The sequence below is a fragment of the Hippopotamus amphibius genome, chromosome 3 (genome assembly GCF_030028045.1).
Source record: "Hippopotamus amphibius kiboko isolate mHipAmp2 chromosome 3, mHipAmp2.hap2, whole genome shotgun sequence".
NCBI lineage: Eukaryota > Metazoa > Chordata > Mammalia > Artiodactyla > Hippopotamidae > Hippopotamus > Hippopotamus amphibius.
Window position 1 is genome coordinate 36,782,130 of NC_080188.1, and position 16,738 is coordinate 36,798,867.

The window sequence follows — 16,738 nt, forward strand, 5'->3', positions numbered from 1 at the left end:
CAGATATTCCAGAAAGAAAATTTGTAAGAAACAATCAACTTAAATGACCCATTTGACCACTTGGACCTAATTGGTATATTTAGAATGTTCCATCTGAAAGAAGCAGAATACACATTCTTTTCACATGCAAGGCAACATTCTCCAGGGTAGAGCATATGCTAGACCACAAAACAAACATCAGTAAATTTAAGAAATTTGAAATCCTATCAAGCTTCTTATCCAATCACAATTCTATGAGATTAGAAGTCAACTACAAGAAAAAAGAAAAGTGGGAGGAAATGTGGAGCCTAAAAAATGTGCTACTAAACAGTCAGTGAGTCACTGAAGAAATCAAAGAGGAAATCAAAAAATACCTGAAGACATATGAAAATAAAAACAGAATGATCCAAAACCTATGAGAAGCAGCAAAAGCAATTCCAAGAGGAAAGTTTATAGCAATACAAGCTTACTTCAGAAAACAAGAAAAATCTCAATCTAACCTTAAATCTAAAGCAACTAGAGAAAACAGAACAAACAAAACCCAAAGTTAGCAGATCTAAAGAAATCATAGAGATCAGAGCAGAAATGGAATAGAGACCAAAACAAACATACAAACCAATAGAAAAGATTAATAAAACTAAAAGCTGATTCATTGAAAGAAAAAACTTTATAAACTTTTACCCAGACTCATCAAGAAAAAAGTGTGAGGTCCCAAATCAATAAAAGCAGAAATGAAAGGAAGTTACAAGCAACACCACAGAAATACAAAGGATCATAGGAAACTACAACAAACAATTACATGCCAATAAAGCAGACAACCTAGAAGAAATGGGCAAATTCTTAGAAAGGTACAACCTCTCAAGACTGAACCATAAAGAAATAGAAGATATGACTAGATCAATTATCAGTAATGAATTACTAATCATAAAACTCCCAACAAACAATAATCCAGGACAAGATGGGTGCACAGATGAATTCTACCAAACATTTAGAGAAGAGTTAACAACTATCCTTCTCAAACTATCCCAGAAAACTGCAGAGGAAGGAACACTTCTGAACTCTTTCTATGAAGCCACCATCATCTGATACCAAAACCAGACAAAGATATCACAAAAAAAGAAAATTACAGGCCATATCACTGATGAACATAGATGCAAAAATCCTCAAAAAAATACTAGCATGCCAGATCCAACAGTACGTTAAAGGTTTAAATGTAAGAGTGGAAACCATAAAACTCAGAGTAAAACAGAACACTCTGTGATCTAAATTGTAGCAATATTTTTCCATCTGTCTCCTAAACAAAGGAAATAAAAGCAAAAATAAATGGGACCAAATTGAACTTACTACCTTTTTGAATAGCAAAAGAAACCACTGACAAATTAAAAGACAACCTACTAAATGGGAGAAAATTTTGGGAAATGAAATGACCAATAAGGGGTTAATATCCAAAATATATAAGTAGTTCATTCAACGAACATTAAAAAAAAAACCCGTTTAAAAATTGGCAGATGACCTTAATAGACATTTTTCCAAAGAGGATATGCAGATTATCTCCAGGCTCATAAAAAGATGCTCAACATCGCTAATCATCAGGGAAATGGAAATCACAACCACAAAGAGATATCACCCCACACCTGTCAGAATGGCTATCATCAAAAATAACACAAATAATAAATGTTGGTGAGGATGTGGCAGAAAGGGAAACCTTGTATACTCCTGATGAGAATGTAAATTGGTGCAGCCACTGTGGAAAAGTCTATAAAGTTTTCCACAAAAAACTAAAAATAGCACTACCATATGACTCAGCAATTCCACTCTTGGGTATATACACAGAAAAAATATAAACACTATTTTGAAAAGATACATGCACCCCAATGTTCATAACAGCATTATTTACAATTGCCAAGATATGAAAGCAACCTAAGTGCCCATCAACAGGTGAATGGATAAAGAAGATGTGGTATATACATACAATGGAATACTAATCAGCCATAAAAAATGAAATTTTGCCATTTGCAATAACGTGGATGGACTAGTAGTGTATTATGCCAAATGAAATGTCAGAGAAAGACGAAATATATAATACATAATATATAAGTATGATATCGCTTATATGTGGAATCTAAGAAATATAACAAACTGGTGAATATAACAAAAAAGAAAGAGACTTGCAGGTATAGAGAACAAACTAGTGGTAAACAGTGGTGAGAGGGAAGCCAGGATGGGCAATATAGGGTTAGGGGATTAAGAGGTACAAAGTACCATGTACAAAATAAACTAAAAGGACATATTAGACAACACTGGGAATATAGTTAATATTTTGTAATAACTATAAATGGAATATAACCTTTAAATATTATGAATAACTATATTATACACCTGTAACATAATATTGTACATTTAAAAAATTTTAAAAATTGCAAAAATAGTAATTTCTTTATTCATTTAGTACTTTTATTAGACTAAATTTTGGTCAACTTAAAAACACTTGAGACTAGCTTATCTATCAGCTTTTTAATCTATCTCTTTGGTTTTAATAACTTAAATGTTTTAATATCTGGCTTATATAAAGTAATGAGAGAATGCTTATTTTTTTAGGTGACATTGATTAAACAAAAATACAACTCAAATCAGCAAACATTTACCTAATATTCTTCTCCTCCAGCCAATGTAGGATACAACTGTCATCCAGACATTCACTTTAGGCAGATATGTCAGGTCACAAATGTGATGTTAGTAACGTCTCTCTGACTGTGAATTGAATAACACTGGGTTCTTTTTCTTGTTTGTTTATTTATTTTTATATTATGAAATTGAAGGGATGCAAACTGAGATTTTTAACCATGATCTAAGGAGCAAAAAGATGTGCCATAGAGTCTAAGACTTGCTCCTCTTATTGTGTTGTCTCCCTATGCCTATGGCTTGTTTGCTGGAGACAGGTCTAGTCCCAAAATAATAAGGCTATTGCATCATTTACTGGTTTTTCCTAAGATTCAATCACAAGAATGATGAGTGTGTGCATGCGTGTGTGACTGTGTATGTGAGTTGTAGCAGCTGAATCATTCTATCTTAACAGCACGTCGTTGTCTATGATTTCTAGTATATTCTAAACAAAAAGGCACTAAAACTAATATAATTTGTTTTTCATTTGTTTCCCTTCTTCAATGGCAATGTGGCAGATATTATTCCAGGCACTGTTTTGAGATCTTTAACAAATAACAACTCCATATAATTCTCATAGCAATCCTGCAAGATAAGTATTGTTATTCCCATTTCACATATAATGAGACAGAAGCACAGAGAAGTATATTTTCCTGAATTGAATAGCTAGTAAGATGTGGAGCTAGGACTTCATGTTGGATAGCTTATTCCATAGTTTGCCTTAGGAAAAAAAAAAAATGAAGTTGCCCACATGGCTATACCATCCTTCCCTGCCTCCCCACCAAAATACTTTTACAGTCTCCCTTAGAGCTGATTGTGACCATGGGGCCAAATTTTGGCCAATGGGATATGAGCAATAGTGATATGTCAACATTGATAATGTTTCAGTTAGACAAGAAGAATGAGCTCTGGATATCTGCTGTGCAACGTGCCTCTAGTCAATGATAACATACTGTACAGTTAAAAGAGTTAAGATAATAAATCTCATGCTAAGTGTTCATGCACTAGTCAAGTAACATCTAAAAAAAGTGTTATGTACAATTTCTAGGTCCTAACTTTCAAGATAAGTGGTAGACCCTTGTCTTGAATTGTTTTTTCCTTTCTGCTTGCTAGAACTGATGGTGGGATTTAGAGTACTCAGAGTGGATAATGAAATGGATCCCACATGTTGAAGATGGAAAAGGCTACCTAGACTGTAAGTGAAGGAGACTAAAATTTTGTCACATCTAAATTGGTGTTTTATAGAAGCTGAGCTCATACTCTGAAAATGAAGATATTATTATAATAGTTTTTGTAGGAACAACATAAACACTGATACTCATTTTACTTCATCCGTCATGCAAGTATAGTATCAGGTTTATCTTGCTTGCTTTGCAATTCTGCTTGCCTATATAAAAGATTAAGTTTTAATATATCCAGGGAAAACTCTACCTAAAAGATCCTTGTGTGTAGGTAATCTTTGCTTGACTTTTGTAGATTTGAGCCAATGCTTTCAAATACGTTGCTACGTCATTGAAAATTATTCTATGTGTCCAAAACCTCTCAGAGTTTGTACTCTGATCTACTATGGGTCCTTCTAAATTACTTAGAAAAGTTGTGTACTAAACTTATTTCTCTGACACTGAATCACTTTCTTAGAATAAAAATTGATGACTCAGTTTTCAGCCCTTCTTTATTATGGTTCCATCTCCATCTTAAGCAGAAAATCCCTCTGAAGGGGCTCACCTTTGAATGATATCAATCTAAAAATTCTAAAAGTAACTCAGACTTCCCCCTTCTTCTACATGTTTAGAGTAAGTTCATTATTTCTACTTGGATTTAAGTAGGTTTATCTGCTCAAGTCCCCATCATACTCCAAAGTGTCATAATTATACCCACTGATATCATTTAATTTGTAATTGTTATTTTAGAGATCCACTTACTCTTAAAACAGAGTTTCATATCAATAGCAAACATATAAAAAGATTTACTGGGGGCTTCCCTGGTGGAGCAGTGGTTAAGAATTCGCTTGGCAATGCAGGAGACACAGGTTCGATCCCTGGTCCGGGAAGGTCTCACATGCCACAGAGAAACTAAATCCATGTACCACAACTACTGAGCCTGTGTGCCACAACTACTGAAGCCCACACACCTAGAGCCCATGCCCCGCAACAAGAGAAGCCACCACAATGAGAAGCCTGTGCACCACAACAAAGAGTAGCCCCCCCAATTGCCACAACCAGAGAAAGCTCGCATGCAACAACAAAGACTCAATGCAACCAAAAATAAATAAAAAGATTTATTTATGTTTAAGTCCTAACACCTTATTCTAGAATAATCAGAGTATAGCATGCAAGATTATTAGCAAGACAGAAGTCTTAAATTTCATTTAAATTATAAAGGAATGAATGTTTGGATCCCACTAATTATTTTGTTTCTATTAATTTCAAATTTCATAAAAAGGGCTGGTGGAGTTTTAGTACCCTGAAATCAGTAAATATGTTTCTGTAACACTATCTATGCTAATTTGAAAAGTTTTCTTTAAATCTAGGAAAAATGCTCAAAATAATCAAATTTGAAAATTATGCCTTTAAAATTGCAAGGTTTTAATGGTTTTTAATGTCATTTTAATGGCAATAATTATCCTTATTGACTTCAACACAATGTCAAACACAATTATCTTCCAATTATAAATTTGATGTCCTCTGTCTGAATTTTCCTGTCCAAAGTTCTATAATTATAATCAAGCTGCTCTATTGTAATTGAGAAAACCTCTAGTAGCATTTTAAAGAAGAATTATGAAAGCTGCTCCACAGGAAGTATCATTCCATGAAGTAATTTGCATCAACAAAGCTGCTGCTAGTATTATTATTCCATTCACATTCATCAATAAGTTTCTGTTATAACTTTTTACTTACTTGTCTTAAATGCCATCTGTCCTTGTTATGATGTATCTCTCATTAGACGGTGAGAATATTTAGATCAACACTTTTGTTTCCAATTTTTCGGTTCACTGAGCTTTGTCTGATAACATTTTTCATCCTTTTTTCCCAGAAGGCACATTATAAAGTGGTTTAAATTATTCCATTTTTGCCCCTTGAATTTTCCTAAATTTTCATATGGCATAAAATTCTCAAAATTTAGATAACACTTGAATTGTATGACAAAATTCTATGTAAAATGCAAAATTTACCTTAGCTATCATGTTTCTTAAATTCCTTAACTTATAAGTAGAATAAAATTCTATGATGTCATACCAATTTCACCTTTTTTAAGATAATGCAAAAAATTTTAATTTCCATTACTGTGGTACATGTGAAGAAATGAAGTTCCCCATACAAATGTGAATTGCCTAAGTAAATTTGCAAATTATTTGACCATATCTATTAAAAATGCATATACTTTTTTGACCAAAAAATTGCTACCTGGTTAATCTAAGCTACATAAATAAATAAAAGCAAGCATGAATATATATACACCTAAACACACGTGTATGGTTTATTTTGCAGAATTGTTACAAATCTAATCATAAATCAATAGAAAATATATTAATAAATTATGTAATATGCAGCTCTTGAAGTTAGATATATCAACTGTAAAAGTTTTTCATGATAGTATATATAGTTTGATCTCATTTTTGTTAAAGTCAAATAAAAGAAATTTAACACGTGTTATATGTATGTTTTACTTTTATATAGACATAGAAAAAGAAAATTATATACCACATTGTTAACATTGATTATTTTAGGCTTAGGAAATTGAAAAGAAAATCTATATTTTTATATGCTTTGGTTTAATTTGAACTGTTACAAAAATCTTGTTTACTTCAATTTTCTAAAAGCTACATAGAAGACAATTAACAGTGTTACAGTTTAAAGGATTAACATGTTTGAATGCTCAGTAGCATATGAAAGCATTGTTAATAAATAATAAAAATTAATTGATAAAATCTGTTCTAAGTTACTTCCTATTTTAATTTTTACATTTCTTAATAGTAGAAAGCTAGAAACATGAGAACTGTTACTTCATTCTAGTTAATGTTTGCCATGACAAAGCCCATTTTATGAGACAATGTGGAGAAATACTTTTAATATATAAAATTTTCTAGATGGATGTTTTCTGGGAATCCATCTATATAGTCATCTATAAGTTGGTGTGCTTAAAAACATGATGAACATAAAAACACTCAGTTAATACAAAGTGACAGATACTAATGGACTATTTTGTAGATTAACAGCTAGCATCAAGTCTTGCTAGGTTCATGCTGTTCATTTCAATCCTGGGCTTTAAAGGATGCACGAGCCTCATTCAGGTCCCTAAGCACCTTTAATTCAAGTGGACCGAAACACATGATTATATATCCAAGCTGACTATTGAAATTGCAAGCTTTATCTTTCAGTGGCTCTACTGCTTCAAGCTGTGGAGATATAAAATGCTAGCCTTGGGACAAGTAGTTGGAGCATCACCAAACTTTGATGAACAGAAACTTACTGAGTGCCTTTTTTTTCCCCTGATGACAAAGAAAATTTTTCATTTTTATAACATTGTCTCCCCAATTCTTAATTAATATCAGGCACAGGTGGTGTAAGGGATAACCACAGTAAATCACAAAAAGGGTTATGAGCCTCCAAAGAGCTATTATTAAATATAGGCAGGTCATAAAATAATGCTTTAGAATGATAGGACTGTCAGGTGCCACATATTCAATCTATACTTTTGAAGCTGGTTCCTCTATATCAGCAAAAGGAATTTTAGATTACACTATGGAGCTTACTTTGTTATAATTAGAAGAAATGTTGTTCAATCTTCAATGAAGATACAATTTGATTATTTCAATTATTTGATTTCCCTGTATATTTTCACATTTTTTCAAATGTATTTAAGATGCAAAATAGGATGGGAAGCTCCAAGTTAATAACAGAGTTTCCTCAAAATATAGGCAAATACTAAGGTTTATCTCCTCTCATTTTTTTTGAAAATGAAGCAAATCTCAGATGTGCAGAGAGTCTTCATAATTATATTCTTACATTGAAAAAATATGGTCATCAATCACAAATATACCTGAAAGTATGTTTATGCACTTACAAGAATCTTAATGTCACTTTTTCACGGAGAAGTATTTCCAGATATTTTTACATAAGTATTAGTTCTTCTCTTTATTCCTAACCCTCTAATTATGACCTCTCTCTGGCCAGTGTCTTAGACCTGATTCAATTGCTGCACTGGACTCCTAGAAGGCAATGATGTTTACATATTTACAATGTCCCAAGACTCACATATAACTCTAGTTATCTGCTGAACTTTCCTCCATTTCCTAGACTTTTCCCTGGACCTTTCCCTTGAAGGAATCTTGGGCCATTCAAAAACTTGAAATTTAATCCATAAAATGCTGGTCTTTCTTTCATGTTTTGTGGCAGTTTCTGTACCTGCTATTTCATGTCCAACCTGTTTACCTAAAAGTACATACAGATTGCTAAAAACACAAAACTCAGAAATCCTCTGTAGATTGCTCATTTTAACTGAGTGCTTATGTGGCAACATACCAGTATTCAGTAACCAAATATACAGAGACAATTCAACTAGCTCTGACGGCCAGAATATGAAAAGCACATCATAATGCAAGTACACACAAAGACTCACAACTTCTTAGGTAACCATTTCAGAGATCACTAATATTATAATAAATATGAATTGAATGAGGCATATAAATTGGAGTGTGAATGTTCTTTATTAGAATATTTCACCCTCACCAAAATGTAAGAAAGTCTACTTAAGTTTCACATTATGATCCCAGTCTTACCTGTTACTAACATCACAGAATAGTAAATATTTTAGTGTCTTCCAGTATCATCTAGATTAATTTAACTGAAATATTGTTATTGTTTTGGTATATTTACCATTGTGGTTATCTGACCCTACGTTAAAACAGTAACAAAAAGTGATGCATATAAAATTGAATTATGTCACAAAGAAAGATATCTTTTGTCCTTAAAGTGATTTCATATATGATCTATATTATTGATATCATACTTGAAATATCTTAAGATTAAGAAAAAACAATTCAGAGGAGAGAGGATCAAGATTGTGCCATAGGAGGATGTCGAACACATCAAAAATACATCTACATGAGGAATAATTCTCACAGAAAACCAACTGTAAACTGGCAGATAATCTCTTATACAACCAAAAAAAATCCCCATGTAATTGGGCAGGACGGGAAAAAAAGGCACCAGGATAGGACCAGCATCCTTGGGAGGAATCTGTGAAGGAGTGAAGGTAAACATGGGCAGGCTGCTCACCTGGGAAGCTCCCTTGCCTACTGGGAGGTCCACCAGGACATACTGAGGGGCTATAGGAGCCTAGTCTCTGCTCTCAAGAAGTATGTGCATGCTGGCTAGCTAGAACTCAGGGCTGAGAGAGAACTCCACTGCAGGCTGCCACCTCACTGTATTTCCAGCCCAAAATGCACACTGAGAAAGTCTGCTAGTATACAAGGCTGCTAGGTACCAAATCTTGGGCTGACTGGCAGAGGAGAAAATTCAGTCTATCTGCGTGAAGATAGCCCAGAGGGCCTAGGGTATGATCTGGGCTTAACCTTGTAGCCCATTGTCAGCTTGTACATGGCAGGGTGGCATACTTTGTAGGCACATGCACAGCAAGGGTGGTGCTGACCTGGGAGCCAATTATCAGTGTTCACACCGTGGAGGTGGGTCCAGCAGTGGCAGACACGTTAGCATGAACACTGAGTGGTGCCACAGATTCACGTTTCTCAGGCAGATAGCCCCTGGGGAGGAGTATGCAGCAGTTCATTTCCCAGCAGGAGTTCTACAGTTCCACCTGCCATACACCACAGTTTGGAGTTGAATCTGGGGCAGACAGGTCCAGAGAGAGTCCTCCTACAGAGGCAGCCCACTTCTCAGGCAGCCACACAACCACATTGATACCTGCAACCCCAGCACCCAGGCACCCAGCACCAGCCTAGCACTAGGTCTGGAACAAACATAATGGAGAAAGGGATGCAACTTTGGCTACATCTGGACAGAACAATGGACACCTGTACAGGTGGTGCATTGTTTCACTGTGACCACATGGGCCTCACTCAATTCAGCACATGCTTCCTTTGGGATAGAGCACACACTTATGGGAAATGGAATCTTATTGAACCAGACTCTCAGGGCTTCTACTCCAACAACTAAGGAGTAGACCCTACCCCCAACAGGGTTGTGACCCATGGAGAAAAGAGGAGGCCCCACCCAACATCCAGTGCAGGGTCTGGAAACCACAGCACCAGTCACACCCACTATCAAGGGGATAACAGCCAGCATACTCTGAGGAAAGCATGACTGGCATGCATACCAAAAAATAACTCTCACATCTAAAATATTGGATTCACACAGACTACACAGGGATGCTCCCACATAAAAACATCCCTTCAAGACCACAGTAGATAACTTTTTCTGTCTCTGTGAATTTAGGAGAAACAGGTAAAATTAAAAAGCAGAGGAACATTCCAAATTAAAGGACAGGAGAAATCCCCTGAAAGTACAGGTAATGAAACAGACCTCAGCCTAATAGAACTCAAGTTCAAAAAAGAGGTAATAAAAATGCTAAAGGTATTAAGATTATTGATAGAAATGTAGGCCACTGTAAAAAGGAACTAGAAAGAGGAAACAATCAAAATTAAACAACACAACTGGCAAAATAAAAACCAATCTAGAAGCAATAAACAGCTGACTAAATAATGTAGAAGAATGAATAAGTGATCTGGGAGATGGAATAATAGAAACCACAAAATCAGAACAGCAGACAGAAACACGCACAGAGAGAGAGAGAGAGAGAGAGAGAAAGCAATGCATGAGATCTATGAGATAATATAAAGTGTGCCAACCTACACATAATAGTGGTTCCAGAATGAGAAGAGAGAGAGGAATTGAAAATGTGTTTGAAGAAATTATGACTGAAAACTTCACAAACCTAAAGGAGGAAACAGATACCCAGTTCTAGGAAGCACAGACAGGTGAACCCAAACAGACCCACGCAAAGACATATCATAATTAAATGACAAAAGTTAAAAATGAGAGGATTCTAAAGTAAGCAAGAGAAGTAATAGTCAGTTACAAGGGAACCCCCCTAGGCTATCAGCTGATTTCTCTGCAGAAATTTTGCAGGCCAGAAGGAAATGACATGGTATATTCAAAGTTCCAAAAGAGAAAAAAATCTGTAACCTAGGATTCTCTATCCAGCAAGATTATAATTTAGAGTAGAAGGGAAGATAAAGAATTTCTCAGAAGTTAAAAAACTAAATAGCAAAAACTAAAAGAATACAGCAATACTTATACGTACTCTAAAAGAAACGTTGAAAGGTCTTCTCTAAACACAAAAGCAGCAAAAATCTATGGGAAAGGGAAGAATCACAATATGAAAGCCAAATATATAGAAGGATTAAAATTACTTAAATAAGCTAGTACACAGATAAAAAAATCAAATATTTTGTAAAAGCAATTATAACTACAATTAACAGTGAAAGGATAAACAGAAGGTACAAAATAGGACATCAAAACTACAAAATGTGGGGGAGGGGAGTAAAAATATGTAGATATTTTAGAATTTGTTTGAACTTTTATGACTATCAGTCTAAAGCAAGTGGATATAATTATGGGTTAACATAGTTCAAAACCAGGGTAACCACATATAATAGATTCAAACACAAAAAAGAAAGATACTCAAACATAACACAAAAGAAAACCATCAAACTACAAAAGAAACAAGAAAAAAAATGCAAAACGAACTACAAAATTAACTGGAAAACAAGGCTTAAAATGCCAATAAGTATATGCCTATCAATAATTACTTTAAATGTCCATGGATTAAATGCTCCAATCAAAAGACACAGCGTGGCAGATTAGATAAAAAACAATGACTTACAATATGTTACCTACAAGAGACTCACCTTGGAGCAATGGCCACACAGAGACTGAAAGTAAGGGGACAGAAAAATATCTTGTGCAAATAGAAACAAGAAAGTAGGGGTAGCAATACTCATATCAGACAAAGGCCATAAAAGAAAGGCAAAGCAGTGCATTATACAATGACAATGGGATCAATACAAGAAGAGACTATTACATTCAACATATATGCACCCAATATAGGAGTATCTAAATATATAAAACAAACACTAACAGACATAAAGGGAGAAACTGGCAGGAATACAATATAGTAGGAGCCTTTAACACACCATTGATATCAATTGACAGATTTTCCAGAAAGAAAAATCAGTAAACCAACAGAGGTCCTAAATGACACAATAAATGATCTGGACTTAATTGAGGTCTACAGGACACTACATGCTAAAACCCGGAATACACTTTCTTTTCAAGTATGCATGGTGTATTCTCTAGGATAGACCACATAATAGGTCACAAAATGAGCCTCAAAAATTTAAGAGGGTAGAAAGTTCAATCATCTTTTCTGACCACAATAGTGTAAATCTAGAAATCAACCACAGAAAGAAGAACTGGGGGAATAAAAAAAAGCACACAGAGACTAAATAACATGCTACTAAAAACCAATGGTTAATGATGAAATCAAAGAGGAAAGCCAAAAATATGTTGACAAACAATGAAAACTCAAACTTACAATATCAATGGGATGCAGCAAAAGCAATTCTAAGAGTGACGTTCATAGTGATATAGGCCTTTCTCAAGAAGCAAGAAAAAGCTCAAAGAAACAATCCAACCTACCATCTAAAAAATTAGAATAAGAACACACAAATCCCAAAGTCAGCAGAAGGAAGGAAATAATAAAGATTAGAGTGGATATAAATAAAATAGAGATAAAAAACAATAGAAAAGATTGATAAAAGTAAGATCTGATTTTTTGAAAGGATAAACAAAATTGACAAACCTCTAGCCAGGCTCACCAAGAAGAAAAGAGAGAGGACCCAAACAAACAAAATAAGAAATGGAAGAGAAGACGTAACAACTGATACCACAAAAACACATACAAAAAAACTTAAGAGAATAGGGTGAACAATAATATGCCAATAAGCTGGACACCCTACAAGAAATGACCAATTTTCTAGAAACACAGCCTGACAAAATGGAGTCAAGAAAAAACAGAATTTCAACAGACCAATCACTAGAATTGAAATATTATCTATGATAAAAATAAAACCTCCCTGCAAACAAAAGTCCAGGGCCAGACAGTGTCACTGGGGAATTCTACTAAACATACAAAGAACTTATGCCTATCCCCTTCTCAAGCTATCTGAAAGACTGAAGAGAAGGGAACACCTAAATTCATCTTATGAAGCCACCATCACCCTAATACCAAAACCAGATAGACATTGCAAAAAAAAAAAAAAAAAAAAAAAGAAAGAAAAGAAAAAGAAAAGAAAATTACAAGCCAATATCTTTGATGAATATAGCTGCAAAAATCTTCAACAAAATATTCGCAAACTGAATCCAACAATACGTGAAAAGTCTCATACACTATGATCAAGTTGGATTCATTCCACAGTTGCAAGGAAGTTTCAACATACGCAAATCAGTGTAGTAAACCACATTGAAAGGAAAGACAAAAAACACATGATCACCTCAATAGATCCAGAAAAAGCATTTGGTAAAATTCAATACCTATTCATGATTTAAAAAGCAAAAAAACAAAAAAAACAAAAACCTCTCACCAAAGTGCATATATAGGGAACATACCTCAGAATGAAGGCCATTTACTACCCACAGTCAACAGTCAACATAATACTCAATTGTGAAAGCTGAACACCTTCCTGCTAAATTCAGGAAAAGGACAATGATGCCCATTCTCACCACTTCTCTCCAAATTAGTATTGAAAGCCCTAGTGACAGCAATCAGACAAGAAACAAACAAAAATAAGATATACAGATTGGAAGGGAAGAGGTAAAACAGTCACTATTTGTGGATGACATGAATACTCTATACAGAGAACCCTAAAGACTATACAAAAACTATTAGAATAAATGAATTCAGCAAGGGAGTAGAATACAAGATTAATATAAAGAAATCTGTTGCATTTCTTTACACTGACAATATTACAAAGTGAAAGTAAAACAATACTGCTTAAAAATCACATAAAAAAACACCTAGGAATAAACTTCACCAGGGAACAAACAACCCATATGCTGAAAACTATGAAACACTGAGAAAGGAAACTGAATATGATTCAAAGAAATGGCAAGATATCCCATGCTCTTGGATTGGAAGAATATCATTAAAATGGCCATACTACCCAAAGAAATCTATAGATTCAATGTGATCCCTATCAAATTACCCATTTTTTTAACAAAATTAGAACAGTAATCCTAAAATTTATATGGAACCACAAAAGACCCAGAATTGCCTAAGCAAATCCCAAGGGAAAAGGGCAAAGCTGGAGGTATAACCTTCTCAGACTTCAGACAATACTACAAAGCTACAGTAATCAAAGCAGCATGCTACTGGCACAGAAACAGACATCTAAATCAATGGAACATAATAGAAAGCCCAGAAATAAACAAACACACCTACAGTCAATTAATCTATGACAAAGAAGGCAAGAATATCCAATGCAGAAAAGATAGTCTCTTCAGCTGGTATTGGGAAAGCTGGACAGCCACATGTAAATTAATGAAATTAGAACACTGTCTCACACCATACACAAAAACTAAACTCAAAATGGTTTAAAGACCTAAATATAAGACATGACACCATAAAACTCCTAGATGAGAACATAAGCAAAACATTCTCTGACATAAATCTTACCAGTATTTTTTAAGATCAGTCTCCCAAGGCAAAAGAAATAAAAGCAAAAATAAACAGGACCTAATCAAACTTAAAAGCTTTTGCACGCAGAAGAAACCATTAACAAAAAGCAGTGACAACCTACAGACTGGGAGAAAATATTTGCAAATGATGCAACTGACAATGGATTAATTTCCAAAATATACAAATAGCTCATACAACTCAATGGCAACAACCAAAAATCCCAACCAAAAAATGAGCAGAAGACCTAAATCAACATTTCTCAAAAGAAGACATGGAGATGGCCAACAGGCACTTGAAAAGATGCTCAACATTGCTAATTATAGAGAAATGCAAATCAAAATCACAATGAGGCATCACCTCACACTGGTCAGAATGGCTATAATAAAGAAGTCTACAAATAACAAATGCTGGAGAGGATGTGGAGAAAAGAAAACCCTCATACACTATCTGTGGAAATGTAAATTGAAGCAGCCACTATGAAGAACAGTATGGATGTTCCTTAAAAATCTAAAAATACAGTTACCACATGATCCTACCACATGGGCATATATCCCCAAAAGATAAAAAATCTAATTTGAAAAGATTTATGCACCCCAGTGTTCACAGCAGCATTATTTACAATATCCAACACATCGAAACAATGCAAGTGAAGATGAATGGATGATTGGTTTAAGAAGATGTGGTATATAGGTACAATGGAATATTACTTAGCCATTAAAAGGAATGAAATATTCCCATTTGCATCAACATGGATGGACTTAGAGATTATCATACTAAGTGAAATAAGTCAGAAAGACAAGCATTATATGCTATCACTTATATGTGGAATCTACAATATAATACAAATGAATCTATATACAAAACAGAAACATTCACAGACAGAGAAAACTTATGGTTATCAAAAGGGAAAGAGGGGAGGGGAGGGATAAGCTAGGAGTATGGGATTGGCAGACACAAACTACTATACATTACATAGGTAAGCAAAAAAACATTTACTGTATAGCAAAGGGAACCATACTTACTATCTTGTAATAACCTATAATGGAAAATAATCTGATTTTTGCTGAACCATTTTGCTGTACACCTGAAATTAACATTATGAGCCAATGATACTTACAATAAAAATTATATAAAAAACAAAAAAGCAATTTATAATCCATCTCTAATTCTCATAATCTTGATATATATTTTATAAATCTGTACACCTATTCCTTTCATTCTTCTTTCCTTCACTGACTTATATTTCAATCTAGACATCAGATAGATAGATAATCGGAAAGAATAAAGCATTTTGAAAGTTGTGATCACACTGTTGATAGAGTTAACATTTTTAAAACTTGATAAAAGACTCTATTGTGTTTGCTCAGGCTGCCATAACAAAATGCCACAGACTGGGTGGCTCAAACAGTAAGCATTTATTTTCTCACAATTCTAGAGCCTAGAAGTCCAAAATGAAGACATCGACTACTTTGATTTCTCCTGAAGTTTCTTGGTTTGCAGGCTGTACAAGTCTTACTTCATCCTCACATGTTCTTTCCTCTGTGCTCACACATCCCTGGTGTTTTTCTCTTTTTATAAGGACATCCCTGGTGTCTCTCCCTCTTTTTATTTAGATTAGGACTCAACCATATAACCACATTTACCTCTTTAAATGACCGTAATTACCTCTTTGAAGGCCTTATTTCCAAATACAGTCACATTCTGAAGTATACTGGGGGTTAGGACTTCAAAATGAAATTTGAGGCTATACAAATCAGTTCATAACACACCATATGCATTTTCTCACATTATTAAGTATTTTTAAATTGTAGAATATTCTAATATATTGATTTACAATTATTTAACCCATTTCCTATTGTTAAACATTGAATATTTTTGAATTTTTACAATTGTAAAGTGTGCTATAGTTAATTTTCTTAAAAAAGAAGAAATTGTGTACATTTTCGGTTACTTTCTTGGGCTCAAAGTCTTAGAGGTGAATTTATTCCATCAAAAATTACTAGTGTTACTGCTAAAATTTCAGAGCTTTCCCCCTAAGTTTAATTGCCTACAAGCAATTTGTGAGATTTGTGTTTGCATACCCTGACCAAAGTAACTTATTAAAAGATTATTGCTACTTAAATATGTAACTATTTTATTTAGAAATGTTTTTATGTACTAGTGTGACTGATTATATTTACTATTTTTTTGCAATTTTTTATCATTTAGTATTCTTTTGTAATATTTATTAGCATTATTTATGTGATAGGTGCATATTTATAGCAATGCTTTCTTTTTCCTTAGTTTTTAAAAGAACTCTCTTTAGAAAAGATATTGTCATAAAAGTATATTTTACAATATT